Source organism: Schistocerca americana, chromosome 6 (assembly GCF_021461395.2).
Source record: "Schistocerca americana isolate TAMUIC-IGC-003095 chromosome 6, iqSchAmer2.1, whole genome shotgun sequence".
In the NCBI taxonomy this organism is placed as follows: domain Eukaryota; kingdom Metazoa; phylum Arthropoda; class Insecta; order Orthoptera; family Acrididae; genus Schistocerca; species Schistocerca americana.
In genome coordinates, this window is record NC_060124.1 from 13113691 (window position 1) to 13129610 (window position 15920).

The 15920-nt window shown below is 42.6% G+C and overlaps 1 non-coding gene across 1 annotated transcript; it reads right to left on the reverse strand.

Annotated features, from left to right (window-relative positions):
* Positions 1 to 10805: 10805 nt before the first annotated feature.
* Positions 10806 to 10880, reverse strand: Trnat-cgu. Its single transcript has one exon. It is a non-coding gene; the product is annotated as a tRNA-Thr (tRNA).
* Between the last annotated feature and the right edge of the window lie 5040 nt (positions 10881 to 15920).

Here is a 15920-nt window from a genome sequence, read left to right on the forward strand (position 1 = left end):
AAGACAAAATCTTAAACACAGAAATAACATTAATATGTAAAAAAAAACTGACAACTAACCAAAAATATTGTAAAATAGATACAAAGGTTAACACAAGAATTTTGCACAATAAAGGAAAAGGTGGCCGTATTACACAAAGTTAAACAGCCATTCGATGGATATGGCAGTAGTTGATTAATTATACAATACTTCTCTAAAGTAATTATATAAAATATGCCAGACACGGTAACTGTGATTTCGAAGTATGATAATAAGCCGTACGAGTGTATAAGGAGGTTGCAAAATACGTGTTGTCACCGAAAATGTAAAAGGGTCAGAAAACTAAACCAATGATATCTGTGACTGCAGGCTTTTTCGGCGTATTCCAGTGATGGAATATTCTCGGGTGATCAGCCGCGGGATGGCGTCGTCTTGTTGCAACGTTTCGGTGAGTTTCGTGCCCATCATCTTTAAGCTTGCAACTAATCGAAACGTTGCGACAAGACGAAGCCGCCACTCGGCTGATCACCCGAGAAGATTTCATTATTTAACTAATGCTTTTCGTGGTATGTTGTTAGTGAAATTAAACTCGAGCTACGTTAAACTTGTTACAGTTATTTATAATAGATGAGAAACAAATGCCAGTGGTTACACAAAGCTACAGTGTCACTGAGTGATTGACTGATCACACAAGCGACTGTGAAGTAAATACATCCCCTATAACAAAAATAATAATTGTGGTTACACGGAACGAAGGTGAATAAAGAACAAAATTCGTTACAACAAACAGTGTGTTGCCACTGAACGTATAAGAGAAAAGATAACTGAACCGGATAGTTCACGTACATTATTTCAATAAATTATAAGTGTGCTGAGTCGAACATGCTGCAAATAGACGCACTTGGTACAGTAGACACATAAAACAGTGAGTGAGTAAGCATATGATTGTGAAGTAGTTATATACGCTACAGCCGAAACAGTAATGTTATGACAGAGACCGATTATGACTAATAATTAAAAGTGATTACCAAAAGTCTTGTTGTCATTAAACATGTAAAAGGTTGAAACTGTTTCCAAAAGTATATTGACAAAATTCAAATTTAGTAGCATAAAACGTATACATGAAATATGAAAATAGACAAGAACGCTTCAGGAGAAACGAGTTAAACCTTAACATGTTTAATAACAGCACCAATTTTTCTAATGACTTTCGTTGGAAATTTTAGTTCTGCGTGATGGGTTATTGTTTTCGCTGTACCGTCTGCAATTACTTCACAATCATTTCTGAAATCACATACCGCTTTATCAGTCTAGCGAATACGTAACCTTTGCAAGCACTGGCATCGTGCAGATTTGCAGGAAGTTCAACACAACACTCTTTACTTTGTTAGCAACATACGACTGCAACCACCACTTCAGTTACTTTTTTGACCCTTTTACATCTTCAATGACAACACGTCGTTCGTTGTAACCGCTTTTGTTCTTTAGTCACGATCATTTTGCTGGCGATTCTTCGAAGTGATTCAGATGGAAATTTTAGTTCTATTACAAAACGTAATGCATTTACATTTTCTATTCTGTTACCAAACATGTATCGACGCCAATTGGTCATCTTCAGAGGGGCACCCTTCATTTCCGTAAGATATTATACTAAACTTTCAGTTGTTTTCCAATTTTAGGCTTATATATTATCCTACGTGCATTTTTATTTTGTTGTGTTTGTTCACCTGAAACTATGTTAATTGTACAATTTGGCGTGTTTATATCAATTTCATGGCTTGATAGCATGTCATCTGCAAAGTAGTCGGAAGAGTGTTTTATCATTCGTTAGATGGATAATTGATTTGGAATACTTTTTCGGGAGTAACTATATTTTGTTTTGATTAATTGTTCTCCGCGAACTGATGATCACTGAAATTAGATAAAGCTCTACAGCAATTGTTCTGTAATTTCACAAGGATTAGCGACACCCTAAAAATAATTAGTGAGAGTAAATCGGTAAATGCAACATGACGCTGTAAGGGCTTCAATTTCGGTATTAACGATTTATGTTGACTCCACTGTGGGTACTTGATGAAAGATGATTATAGGGCAAAAAATGTTTTTAGCATTTAGTGAAACTCTCCTTCACTAAAGTCTTATGGCTTCATAATGTGAGACACAGGTTCATTTAGGGAAAAAAGTATTTATTTCCATGAAGTTTATAATAAGTATACTTTTTGGTGATATGTGATATTATAAGCAGAAATAACTTACATTATTCTTTATTCAGCTTTAGTGGGTTACAGAGAGAGGTGAGGCATTCAGCCATAAAAATACCTTCCCTTATTATGTGTGTGTGTGTGTGTGTGTGTGTGTGTGTGTGTGTGTGTGTGTGTGCGTGTGTGTGTCTGTGTGTGTTTTTGACTGAGGATTCGTTGCATATCTTAGTGACAGACTGAAGTTATGATCCATAATTGAACATTTAAAAAAAGAGATACGCTGGCATAGTTCCTGTCAAAATATGCGCGTATTGGAGAAACAATGTCCTTAATATCTCTTCTTGCCGTACGTCGTGTGTATTGAAAACGGCGTTTAACAGTACGCGAATTTTATCTAACGTCAGGCTATGATCTTATTTCAAGACTGGGTGTGTCTCGAAAGGGTGCGTGGAAGGAAGTGTGTGTAATGAAGTAAGGAACACGATCTACAGGAACGTAACGCCTTGTAAATCATAGTTAATTGCGGCGTGGAAACAGGAGCAGAAAGGCCACAGGGGACAGATACATTACGGCTAGCAGGGAAAAACTGAAAAACTGGTTCCTAAGGTGCCACGTGCCTATTAAACCGACATTTGAGGCGCTTTTAAAAACCGGAAACTAATACCAGACTCCCCCTGACCCGTATAGATCGAACTGCAGCTAACATGAGTGGGACTTTCCTTCTCCAGTTCACAAAGCAGCGAATTTTGTGGTCGTTAAAACTTTTTCCCCGGGTGATACAGGCGGCTATTGGAAATCGATGAGCTCGGAATCGATATAAACTACACCAAGGAACCCGATCGTCTGACGAAACCTGAGAGATGGTCAGAGGGTAGGAGGACGAAGATGCACGGCACAACATCACACATTTTATGTGTCTGATATCCCCTTGGTCACCTTACATCCATCCAGTCAGTCCTCGGTTCGTTATAAATTAAATTTCGCAGCATATAGGAGTGTTGTTACTCTTCGTACTTCTCTTTCAGCTCAAGCAGTTTCTACCGTTGGCACGCTCTTCGCAGATAAACATCAAAGTTTCTAAACATAGCCATGTAATAAACTTCTAAAAGTTATTAATTCCTTTCCTGTGCTAACCTCTTCATCTCAGAGTAGCACTTGCAACCTACGTCCTCAATTATTTGCTTGACGTATTCCAATGTCTGTCTTCCTCTACAGTTTTTGCCCTCTACAGCTCCCTCTAGTACCATGGAAGTCATTCCCTCATGTCTTAGCAGATGTCCTATCATCCTGTCCCTTCTCCTTATCAGTGTTTTCCACATATTCCTTTCCTCTCCGATTCTGTGTAGAACCTCCTCATTCCTTACCTTATCAGTCCACCTAATTTTCAACATTCGTCTATAGCACCACATCTCAAATGCTTCGATTCTCTTCTGTTCCGGTTTTCCCACAGTCCATGTTTCACTACTGACGTACATCCTCAGAAATTTCTTCCTCAAATTAATGCCGGTATTTGATATTAATAGACTTCTCTTGGCAAGAAATGCTTTTTTTGCCGTAGCGAGTCTGCTTTTGATGTCCTCCTTGCTCCGTCCGTCATTGGTTATTTTACTGCCTAGGTAGCAGAATTCCTTAACTTCATTGATTTCGTGACCATCAGTCCTGATGTTAAGTTTCTCGCTGTTCTCATTTCTACTACTTCTCATTACCTTCGTCTTTCTCCGATTACTCTCAAACCATACTGTGTACTCATTAGACTGTTCATTCCGTTCAGCAGTTATATGCTTCAGTTATTCACGTACTGGGTAGAAAAGGTGAAGTGCCGCCTGAAACGTGTCCATGCACAGCGTGTCCAAAAACTATAGTGTCGGAACTAAAGGATATGAGATTACATTTTAACGTGCCTAGAGACGGAGTAGTAGCTCGGATTGAAGAACCTAAGGGAAGGAATCCGGTACGTCCTTTTCAAAGGAACCATCTCCGACTTGTCTTAAGCGATTTAGAAAAGCCGCACTGCACCTAATCCTGGATTGCTGGACGGAGATTGAACCGCTTCCTTCCCGTATGTACGTTCAGTTTCTTAAAACAGTGGCATCTCGCACGGACCGTCAAAACTATGCAGGTCTGTACAGGTGTTAGGGTATCCTAAACTGAAATGACGTTGAGATGAGAATCTATTTCTTGGAATTCTAAATTCAGTTTCGTGTTTCACCAACATAACAACTTGCTCTTTATAGCAATAAGTACAACTATTCCATAGGGCGAATACCAGTCTCAGCACATACCGTGCAAACGTTGTTCAACGAGACGGGTAGGTACGACTGTAGCAACAATTTCCCCTTCATATGACTGATGGGGTTTCGTAAACCGACTGCAACATGTAGACAACACCCTCACCCCCTCACCCCCCGCCAAAAATTCAGACAAAGTAGGAGAGCTATAAACATTATCAAGATTGAAAGTTGCTTCATCCATGAACTATGCATATTCTGGAAAGTTTCACACAACAGTCTCGACATGGATAATTCACTGGTAAAACTGAAATCTGGATGCACAATCACACTGTGTTTCGGTGAAGTGAAAAGTGTTTTTACGACGTGTTAGATCTATGTTTGCATCACGACACCTCACCGTGGTGCGGAGAATAAAAGGGCTTGCCACACGGAAACGTAAGTAAAAACGAGTATAGGCGTGAAATATTGCAACAAACTAAATTACATCCCAGATGATAGATTAACTCCCAGATAAACTTCTCATCAACGTCGTTTGGTTGCAGATGACAAGCTACCTGTAGTAAATAATACACAAGTGATCCGGAAAAATCATGCACACCAAGTGTAAAGGTATTAACAAAAAGAAACGAATTATTGTTTGAACTAAGCATCCACATCATTTTCTAACCATTTAATAAAAATCTTCACATTGCAGAATAAATAAAATGGAAACCCACCGAAGATGGCGCAGTGGTGTTTAAACATTTCTGGATACTGAGAAAAAAACGGTGTTTTGCCTAACAGACGGTCCTCATATCCTACAATTTTAACAGTAAACACAGTCAAAACAAGGAGCTGCAAATCCAGATGATGAATATAGGGTGTATACTATCTTGTAGTATGCTCACTGGTGGAAAATTCCAGATTATTCAAGACTTTCGTTTCTTTTGTGTACGACTAAATATAGCTATCACATAGATCACCCCTTTACAACACTGGGGTATGTGGAGAGAGGTCTGGATGAATAACGTGCAGAGTGACAATTAGAAACATCTGTTAATTAAAAACATACATTTGATAAATTGAAATAAATCTTCCTAAATGTATTTTGTCTGGCCAAAGACAGTCACAATTTGGCGTTTTGAAAATAAAATTAGTTAATAAAATAGTCTTAAGCAATCAGGTTCAGTGGTTCAACGAAAGCAGTACAGAAAATTCTGCAGTATGATTATATCATTCTACAGAAAATGGCGATGAGAACTACGGAGTGTGCCCACATGACATGAGATTCCCTATTTAATTTCCGCACTGCCATCATAACTGCATAAGACACTAACTCTGCTGATCTGAAACATAACAAACATCAACCTTCATCAAACAAGCATTACATTCGTTGTCGTACCAATCTGAATCTGCACACATTACAGAGGGTGTCAGAAGTAACCAGTTGTCAGAAATACATGTTTATTGTATTATGGACGTACACAGCGTAGATCGCGTAACAACAACGTATTTCACAGTAATTGTTCAAAGTGGTGACCGCCTGTCTCAGTGCATGTATGCGAACGTCACATGAAGTTCCGTCACACTCTTTCAAAGGTCCTTGGCGTACGTTGTACCAGGAAATATAGAGCTTGAACTCTAAGAAGCAGGTCATTATCCGCTTCTACAGGGGTTTCATACACCAACACCTTGACGTAACCCCAGAGGGAAAAGTGCGCAGATGTGGGATACGGCGACCACACTGTCTATAGGACAGGACCTCTCCTTCCAATTCAACGGTGAGGGTACGTTTTGTTGAGGTGCTCGCGGACACTAACGGCGAAGTGGGCTGTGCACCGTCGTCTTGAAACTACATCCTTTCAGTGGACAACAAGGGGTACACTCTCCAACAACTGAAGCAGCGCGTCTCGCAGGAACACCAGGTAACAAGGACCACTCAAATGACGGTGCAACAATTACGTTCCTATTACATGTTGTGGGACAATGCCCGCCCGTACGTTGCCATAGAATCGCTGCTCGTGGCCACCGACATCGATGGCGTCTGGGTTGTCCACACTCCAGACATGGCTGTTGCAGCTGTTGAAAACACCATCATGATGTGAATCAGGCCTCAAACGCGAACAATACAAACTGTACGAAATCCGGCATTGCAGCACCATGGTAGATAATCTAATGACAGAAGTGAACACGGGCCTCAAAATCCCTGGGTCCCAGTGCTTACACATGCTCTTTATGACAGGGTTTAGTACCTGTTCCAGCACTACCTTTTCCAAATTGTACGATTCACGGGCAAGTTGAAAGACACTGCTGCGTGGTCCGCCACACCATCCAATACCATCTCTTCCAAGTCTGGTGATTAGACATGTCTTAAGGTGGAATGTTGGCCAGCTCTCTGTGCGTGAACGACCCCGTTTCTAGTAAATTGGTATCCACTGAAATAAACTTCTTCCAGTTAGGATGGCTTCTGTTGCGACAGCGTTCCCTGTACATTCGTACTGCTTTACAGGCGCTGCATCCTGCCTCATCGTACATTACATGCATTACATGCGACTCTCCCGACGAGAAACGTTCGATCTCTGTGTGTCATCCATTGTACACAGTAGCGTACCTCACCATAGAGACGTAACAAGCCTTCTAATGCAATGGACTAGTGACACCACGAATAGTAGTGTGCGTGCAGCACATGGGCACATGGCACACGCGTTATTATTTGAGTTGCGTCAGTATGTTTGGTGGTGACGGGTGTACGCTGTTTATCACGCGCTGCCTGTTCCAGTGTACAACACCCACGGTGGTCTTTGCGAGAGCGCGAAGGAACCGCATGAGCCGTTGTAATACATGCACTAAGGCAGTAGTCGCTTTGAACAATTACTATGAGGTACGTTGCTGTTGTACTATGTATGCTGTGTATGTCTATAACACAACAAATATGCTTTTCCGACCACGGATTCTCTATTCCAATATAATCGGTGGTGGACCCACTATAATCTGTTTCAATTTCTCCCAAAAGGTTTGATATTCCCTGTATTCCGTCAGATCGTGGCATGTCGCTAGGTACAATAAACGAGGGGCACTCAAAATTACTCTCTAAATTATACCAATATTATTATTCTGTACAATAAGGTGTGTACCAATGCGCACTATGTAGCTGAAAGTCTTAATAAATCTTACAACAAAACAATTTATAATAATACCCCATCAAGCTACTGCCGAATGGAATTGCATTTTATTCTGAAAAGTCTCGGAACCTGATAAAACGAAATCACACTTTTCAAACAATAAAGGTAACAAAACAGCTTTTAAAGTACAATTCTCGGTGAATGCAAAACATTAAACTTAATTAGGTTAATGACTTACTAGACTTATCGATCCGTGCATTAATGCCAACTACAAATGGTTAGGCTCGACGCCTAACAGATTTCACAAGTCAACAGCCATTTGACCACGATTAATTTTGCATTTGGGATGTGATACATCAACTAGTACGTATTTTTGTGCGTCAAATTCTAATATACTTTGTAAAATGTTCTAGCACGTACCGTTTTTGAGATTTTAAAGGATTTTCATTTTCATATTCAGTATTTCGCTTTTTGATGTTCTTCTCTTTTGATTTGCAGAGGAGAGATAGGAAATCTACAGATCGTCAGTAAATGGTTGGTGTGGTAATCCAGTGGTGTGAAAGAGATCCTCAGTAAGTATTTCCTGTGAAAGGCAGTGCTAACTTTTTGTGTTTAAAACTTACACTAAGAAAATTCACAACTAGTAAATCTAGTTGCTCTCTAAACCACGCTGACAACTTTTCTGATGTGTGTGGGAAATTCAGTCCAAAATCCCAAAGAAAACCAATCACTGATTTGTTTAAGAAGGCATATAAATTTTATTTTGATTGTCCTGTTGGTGATCAAGATAAAAATTTTGCACCTCATATTGCCTGCGTAACCCCTACTACAACCTTAACCTAGTAGTTGAAAGGAAAACGCCGAGCCATGCCATTCGCTGTTCCGATGGTGTGGTGAGAGCCTTAAGACCATTATTCAGACTGTTACTTCTGTCTTACAAATATTTCTGGACATTCAAGCAAAACTAGACACAAAATAATATATCCAAATGTATTTTCAGTGCATTTGCCTGTTGCCCATGATAAGAAGAGTACCACCCTCAATATCATGACTCTTCACCTCAGCTCTTTAAACAAAATGAACTGAACGATTTGGTTCGCGATCTAAAACTTTAGAAGCAGCAAACTGAACTCTTGGGGTCGAGAGTGCAACAGCGGAACCTTCTAGCTCCAGGGACAAAAATTTCCTGTTTCAGATCAAGAGGTGCTTCCTTCGTTCAATATTTCGATATGCAGAATTCAATGTGTGTATGTAGAGATGTCAATGGTCTGATGATGCAGCTAGATGTACAACATAATCCACAGGAGGGGCGACTATTTATTGACACCAGTAAAACGAGCTTGAAAGCAGTATTACTGCACAATAGCAATGCATTTCCATCGGTACCTTTGGCTTACCTAATAGACACGAAAGAAACTTTTGAAATCATGGCTTTGCTGCTAGAGGCAATCAAATATAAGGACCATGAATGGCAGCTATGCTGTGATTTAAAAGTTGTGGCACTCCTTACAGGTTTACAGGCTGTATTCACGAAATACTGCTGCTTTGTGCGCCTTTGGGACACCAATATACAGTCAAGGAATGGCCTATAAGGAAGTCATACGTTCCTGGAAACGTAAATGTGAACAATACTCCATTGGTTTAGTCCGATAAACTAATTTTTCCTCCCCTTCATATCAAGGTGGGCATTATCAAGAGCATTGTTTCACAAATTTAATGAGGGAAAGCTGAAAGAGGGTATATTTGCTGGACCACAAATAAGAAAATTGCTGAAAGATCGAACCTTTGATACCAAACTCGGAGATATAAATTAGCTGCTTGGTCTCCTTTTAAAACAATTGCGAAGGGCTTTTTGGGTAACAGAAAGGAGAAAAACTATGTTACCATTGTGAATGATCTGTTGGAGAACTATAAGGACATAAGCGATGAGCGTGGTGAACGCTTGCACCAAGACATTCTTACCATGGAACACCGTTACCAAGGCCATTGGAACCCTTCGATAATGGGTGACTACTGTTGGGCTCGTGTTAGGAAGAGTGATGAAACGGCAAACAAAAGAAGAGCCCCGTCGTCGCATTTTTCAAAAGCCAAAGACGATTAGAGGTGAAAATACCTTCTGAACCAATTTGGACCACTTATTGGCATCATGCCCGTCTGTACATACAACATAGTATTGTTTTCAAACGTTCTGAATGTGTATTTTTGTTTGACTTAATTGTGTCAATTTTCGCTATTACCATTTTTTTCTGCTGTGTATCTACGAAATGCGACGTCATGGAGAAAAACTGATTTTACCAATGTATTCAGCATCCCAAAATTAGGTATATCCACCCATTTACAAAACAGATGCAGAAAAGGTTTAAATTTGTTAACTAACGTTATTCGGATGTACCAATGTCTAAACTGAAGTGCCGCCTGTGGGCACTAAATCAATAATTAGTCGAACTGAACGGTAGAAATCGTGAAGAAAGTTCAACTGTAGTTACTGAAGTCACGAAGTGGGGAACGCATCATTCAAGGACGAATTAGTAAAGTCAAGCACTTTAATTATCAGATGAAAAGTATTTAATGTTTCTCGTACTTCCGTGGCTCAATAAGGAAACAACTTGTCTCCTGGAAGTTTAGCTGTGCTGATGTAATCCATCACGGTATCGTAGTTGATTCAACTTGAGTCGGGACTGTCCGGTAACACCGACTCTGATAACAGTGCTGCCCACATTGAAAGTCGCGGTCCTGCATGCAGGGCCAAGCACAACCATAACATACTTCCTGCAGTCTCCCCACATAACACCTTTGAAACAATATGTATCATTAAAACCAATTTAATGGATATATTTAATATGGTGAAGGTAAAATCAAATTTTAACCTCGAATCTAACTATCCGAAAATAAACAAGCTCATCTGATAAAACATTAGTCAGCGAGGTGTACATGCACAGATTGTCATGAAGCCTTTACAGAAGCCTTCTCGCTTGAATAACATGCCTGCACCTAATTCTGATACGGCGTAGGCTTGTGTGCTACTCCTGGTAGATATATTGTTGCCTCTCTTGTAGAACCGGCAGCTGCGCATCTGAAATCAGAAGCAAAAAACAGAATATTTATTGCCATCCCTTGGTTTCGAATGGTGATGAGTAGCCAATCTAGGTCCACTTCGTGTCCTTTTGCTGCTTCTTCTTCTAATTCTTATTTTTAGATGACATACCGAACATCTGCTCTCAATTAGAATTATATTAATAGCTTCAGCTGCTGACGGGCGTTGATATGTATCAACGGGGACAGGTGAAAATGTGTGTCCCGACCGGGACTCGAACCCGGAATCTCCTGCTTACGTGGCAGACACTCTATCCAGCTGAGCTACCGAGGGCTCAGAGGATGGCGCGACAGCAGGGACTATCTCGCAGACGCCTCCCGCGAGACCCACATTCTGAAATTGAATGCCCACACACTACATTCGCAGTGTCCCACCACATCACCCACATTACTCGTGAAAGACATTCCCGTAAGAGTTTGGGGAATATGTGTGCATCCGCACAGAGGAAGAAGGTCATGGCCGGTATTGCCAAAACTATATACTTATTTGGATATGGTGTCTCTTCTTAAGTCCGTAAAGAGTATACAGCAATATCTGTACAGTACCATACAATAATGCACATAACTCACTATGTTTGGCATGGTTTTTTCTGTGTTTTATTTTATTATTTCTATCGATTTAAAAATGGTTCAAATGGCTCTGAGCACTATGGGACTCAACTGCTGAGGTCATTAGTCCCCTAGAACTTAGAACTAGTTAAACCTAACTAACCTAAGTACATCACAAACATCCATGCCCGAGGCAGGATTCGAACCTGCGACCGTAGCGGTCTTGCGGTTCCAGACTGCAGCGCCTTTAACCGCACGGCCACTTCGGCCGGCTCTATCGATTTATTTTACCATTGCCACTAGTATTCGTTTCTTATTTATTTTTTCTGTCTGATCCCTTGTGAGGTGTATAACAGGACGTCTCCCGTATTTCAAGTCTTCTTTTTCATTGACTGTACTACACTCCTGGAAATTGAAATAAGAACGCCGTGAATTCATTGTCCCAGGAAGATGAAACTTTATTGACACATTCCTGGGGTCAGATACATCACATGATCACACTGACAGAACCACAGGCACATAGACACAGGCAACAGAGCATGCACAATGTCGGCACTAGTACAGTGTATATCCACCTTTCGCAGCAATGCAGGCTGCTATTCTCCCATGGAGACGATCGTAGAGATGCTGGATGTAGTCCTGTGGAACGGCTTGCCATGCCATTTCCACCTGGCGCCTCAGTTGGACCAGCGTTCGTGCTGGACGTGCAGACCGCGTGAGACGACGCTTCATCCAGTCCCCAACATGCTCAATGGGGGACAGATCCGGAGATCTTGCTGGCCAGGGTAGTTGACTTACACCTTCTAGAGCACGTTGGGTGGCACGGGATACATGCGGACGTGCATTGTCCTGTTGGAACAGCAAGTTCCCTTGCCGGTCTAGGAATGGTAGAACGATGAGTTCAATGACGGTTTGGATGTACCGTGCACTATTCAGTGTCCCCTCGACGATCACCAGTGGTGTACGGCCAGTGTAGGAGATCGCTCCCCACACCATGATGCCGGGTGTTGGCCCTGTGTGCCTCGGTCGTATGCAGTCCTGATTGTGGCGCTCACCTGCACGGCGCCAAACACGCATACGACCATCATTGGCACCAAGGCAGAAGCGACTCTCATCGCTGAAGACGACACGCCTCCATTCGTCCCTCCATTCACGCCTGCCGCGACACCACTGGAGGCGGGTTGCACGATGTTGGGGCGTGAGCGGAAGACGGCCTAACGGTGTGCGGGACCGTAGCCCAGCTTCATGGAGACGGTTGCGAATGGTCCTCGCCGATACCCCAGGAGCAACAGTGTCCCTAATTTGCTGGGAAGTGGCGGTGCGGTCCCCTACGGCACTGCGTAGGATCCTACGGTCTTGGCGTGCATCCGTGCGTCGCTGCGGTCCGGTCCCAGGTCGACGGGCACGTGCACCTTCCGCCGACCACTGGCGACAACATCGATGTACTGTGGAGACCTCACGCCCCACGTGTTGAGCAATTCGGCGGTACGTCCACCCGGCCTCCCGCATGCCCACTATACGCCCTCGCTCAAAGTCCGTCAACTGCACATACGGTTCACGTCCACGCTGTCGCGGCATGCTACCAGTGTTAAAGACTGCGATGGAGCTCCGTATGCCACGGCAAACTGGCTGACACTGACGGCGGCGGTGCACAAATGCTGCGCAGCTAGCGCCATTCGACGGCCAACACCACGGTTCCTGGTGTGTCCGCTGTGCCGTGCGTGTGATCATTGCTTGTACAGCCCTCTCTCAGTGTCCGGAGCAAGTATGGTGGGTCTGACACACCGGTGTCAATGTGTTCTTTTTTCCATTTCCAGGAGTGTACATTGAGGTAACAAGAGCCATGGTAACAATACAGATGGCTGTAGTGACACATATACAAGCCATTAAAGGGCATTGCGTTGTCTGAGCTGTCATTTGTACTTAGGTGACTCATGTGAAAAGTTTTTCGGATAGCTGCACGACAGAAATTAAAAGACTTTGAACTCGGAATGGTAGTTGGAGCTAGACGCTTGAGACATCTCATTCCGAAAATCGTTAGAGAATTCTATATTCTGAGATTCACACCGTCGATAATGTGCTGACAATACCAAATTTCGGGCATTACGCCTAAATGCGGACAACGCAGTTGCCGACGGCCGCCACATAACGACCGAGAACAGTGGAGTTTGCGTAGAGTTATCAGTACCAACACTGTGTGAAATAACTGCAGCAATGTGTGTGGGACATACGTCGAACGTATCCGTCAGGACATTGCCGTGAAATTTGGCGTCAACGACCTATGCAGCAGAAAGTTGATGCGAGGGTGTTTCCTAACAGCACGACATCGCCTAAAGCGCCTCTCATGGGCTCGTGACCTCATAGGTTGAAGCCTAGGTTACTGGAAGACCATGACCTGGTGAGATGGAGGCAGATTTCAGTTGCTAAGAGCTGCTGGCACGCTTCGAGTGTGGCGCAGACTCCACGAAGCCATGGACCAAAGTTGTCAACAAAGCACTGTGGAAGCTTGCGGTGGCTGCATAATGGTGCGGGCAGTGGATTACATGTAATGGAGTGGGTCCTCTAGTCCAATTGAACCGACCATTGATTGGAAATGGTTATGTTGGGCTGCTTGCAATCCATTTGTAGCCAAACAACCATGGAGTTATTATGGATGACAATATGCCACGTCAGCGTGCCTCCGTTGTTTTCAACTCATTTGAACAACATTCTGGACTTGGCCACGCAGATGGCCCGACGTGAATCGCATCGAACATTTACGGGATGTAACAAAGAAGTCAGTTCGTGCACAAAATCTTGTACCGGCAACACTTTTGCAATTGTGAATGGCTATAGAGGCCGCATGCGGAATTAAATAAGAAAGCAAGCCTGCACGCCAGATATGTTTGACTTAGTGTAACGGAAATAATTTGTACTACAAACGTGGAGGTCGTGAAACAGAGCGATACGTATAGAAATTTCAGCGTAAGTAGTGGAGTTGAAAGTGCATGAAGTTATGGTTCGCTTTATAAAAGGGAATATGGTGTTCTAAAAACGAATAGGAGAGACGGTAAAACGCTCTGTGTTCAGAAGAAATACACAAGAATCGTATCGTTCAGGTGATGTGCTACTGAACAAGCGTCGTTCAGAAGTGAAAAGTTACGTTGAAATTACCTATACGAATTTTCCTTTGCCAGAGTTTGTACACATACATACGACGTGCTGGTGTTTCAGCGCAATCTAAAATATAACCGCACTTGTATGAAAGGCAATGGACAATCTTCAGCACAAAGCTTATGAGCCTGTACAACAAACTACAGACATACGTACCAGTTAAGCTTAGTACGAGAACAACAGAAGCAAATGTATATAGTTATGAATGATCGTCACTAACGTATCGAAAGATTTTGACCTGGGCATGTACTAAAAGTTTGCCAGTCAAGTAGAAGATAAGTGAGATCTCCACGAATCAGACTGTGGAAAACAAATCCTCTATGTGAAACGCAATGAATCTTGGATAATGTGTCTAGTATATGAGAAGGACGTTAACTACATTTCTGCGATAAATTTTAAACTGTTAATATGTAAAAATGTGCTAACTTAAACTAAGGCCATTGAATCTGTTGTACGGTGCTTGTTGCTGCAACACGAACCACACAGTTGATTGAGGCGCATCCCATGTGATGACTTTAACTTGGACCAGACTGTAGCAATGGTGAAGAATTATCTCAAACTTTCAAGATGTACGGAAAAAACGCTCCGTGCTAAAAGGTAAGATACACACGAACTCTGCAAGAACTACTCGAATACGAAAACGTGGAACGACGCCACCATTAGGCGAAGGTAGGGACTGCAGTTTTTTAAAAATCAAATGATACGAAAAACGAAGGAATTGTTAGAGCCTGACGGAAATTCTTAGATGTGATATATGTGTACAGACAAACAAATTATAACAATTTCAGAAAAATGGATTATTTATTCAAGAGAAAAAGCTTCCCAAAATCAGCAAGTTAGAAACGCGTTGGTCCCTTGTGAAGGAGTTCTTCTGGTTGGCATTCATTGATACAGTTTCTCCTGAGGGATACCGTGTCAGATTCTGTCCAATTGGTACGTTAAATGGTCGAATCCCGAGAAGGTGGGAGGACCCTCCCCATAATGCTCCAGACGTTCACAAATGCAAAGAGACCCGGCTATTTTGCTGACCAAGGCAGGATTTTAAAAGCGCAAAAAGCAGTATAAGCTCTCACCGTCTGCGGTCGGGTATTAGGTTGCTGAAATATAAGTGCAGGATGGCTGGTCATGAAGGGCAACAAATCGGGGCGTAGAATATCGTCGACGTACCGCTGTGCTATAAGGGTGACGTAAATGAGAACCGAAGGGGTCCTGCTATGAACAGAAAAAGCGCTCAACCCAGCACTGCTACATGTCAGGCAGTACTGCGGGCGAGAGTCAGGTTGGCAGCCCACCGCTGTCTGTGGCGTCTCCAGACAATTCTTCGCTGGGCGTCGAGGCTCAGTTCGAAGCGTAACTCAACACTGAAGACAGTTCTACGCCATTCAGTGACAGTCAAGGCAGCCTGTCAGATAACATGGCCGTAGGTCGGGGAGTCAAATCGGGGGATGGTAGTGTAATATATGTGATGATACTGATACTTAGTCTAAAATTCTGACTTTAGGATTTCAAAATAGAACCAGAACATATGCTTCTGCGTTTTCATGTCCGTCGCCAGTGCGCTACTAAACCTTGTCGTGAACATCCTCCCTATTTGTTCATTTACTTCCAATTTT